This window comes from Engystomops pustulosus, chromosome 2, assembly GCF_040894005.1.
Source record: "Engystomops pustulosus chromosome 2, aEngPut4.maternal, whole genome shotgun sequence".
In the NCBI taxonomy this organism is placed as follows: domain Eukaryota; kingdom Metazoa; phylum Chordata; class Amphibia; order Anura; family Leptodactylidae; genus Engystomops; species Engystomops pustulosus.
Genome location: NC_092412.1, coordinates 217648790 through 217649699, shown reverse-complemented (window position 1 = coordinate 217649699; position 910 = coordinate 217648790).

Here is a 910-nt window from a genome sequence, read left to right as displayed (position 1 = left end):
AAAATTGATTCTAGCACCACAATTAAGTACAGACGGTCCCCAACTTAAGAACACCCGACTTCAGTGACGTAACTAGGAGAGACAGACCCCTAGAAGGTTACTACATTGGGCCCCCTTTCCCACTTAAAAAATATACATATTTGTATACTCACACATATTTAATACACTCATGTGCATATACACATACATACAGTGCAATATACAACATACTCACATACAGTGTATACAGACACCATATACACATCACAGATACTGCATATATACATCACAGTATATGTTATATACATATTATACTGGACATGTGCAGTACAATATAGATATAATGGTGCACATCCTCCATTCTTTCTTGTGTCAATTCGGATAATGGGGCCCCTGACACTGCGGGCCTCATAGCGGCTGCTATGGATGCTACCGCTGTAGTTACGCCCCTGCCCGACTTACAGACGACCCCTAGTTTCATACAGACCTCTGGATGTTGGTAATTTACTGTACTTTTGTCCCAGGCTACAATAAACATCTATAACAGTTATCAAAGGTGCCTGCAATTAAGTGTTAGTATTAATCCTGGTTCTTATGACAACCCAACATTTTTGAAATCCAATTGTCACAGAGACCAAAAAAATTGTCTGGGATTACAATTATAAAATATACAGTTCCGACTTACATACAAATTCAACTTAAGAACAAACCTACAGAACCTATCTTGTACATAACCCCGGGACTGCCTGTATAGTACATATTTATAAATATAATAAAAGAACCAAAATCACTACTAAAATACAGTCCCAGAAGCAGGACACATACTGTGTATATACAATAACAAGTAGGCTTACTGCATAGATGCGGTACCAGAACCAAACTTACTAATAGAAATACTATCACATTAGGTGTTTGCCTTCTTTCTAGCTTG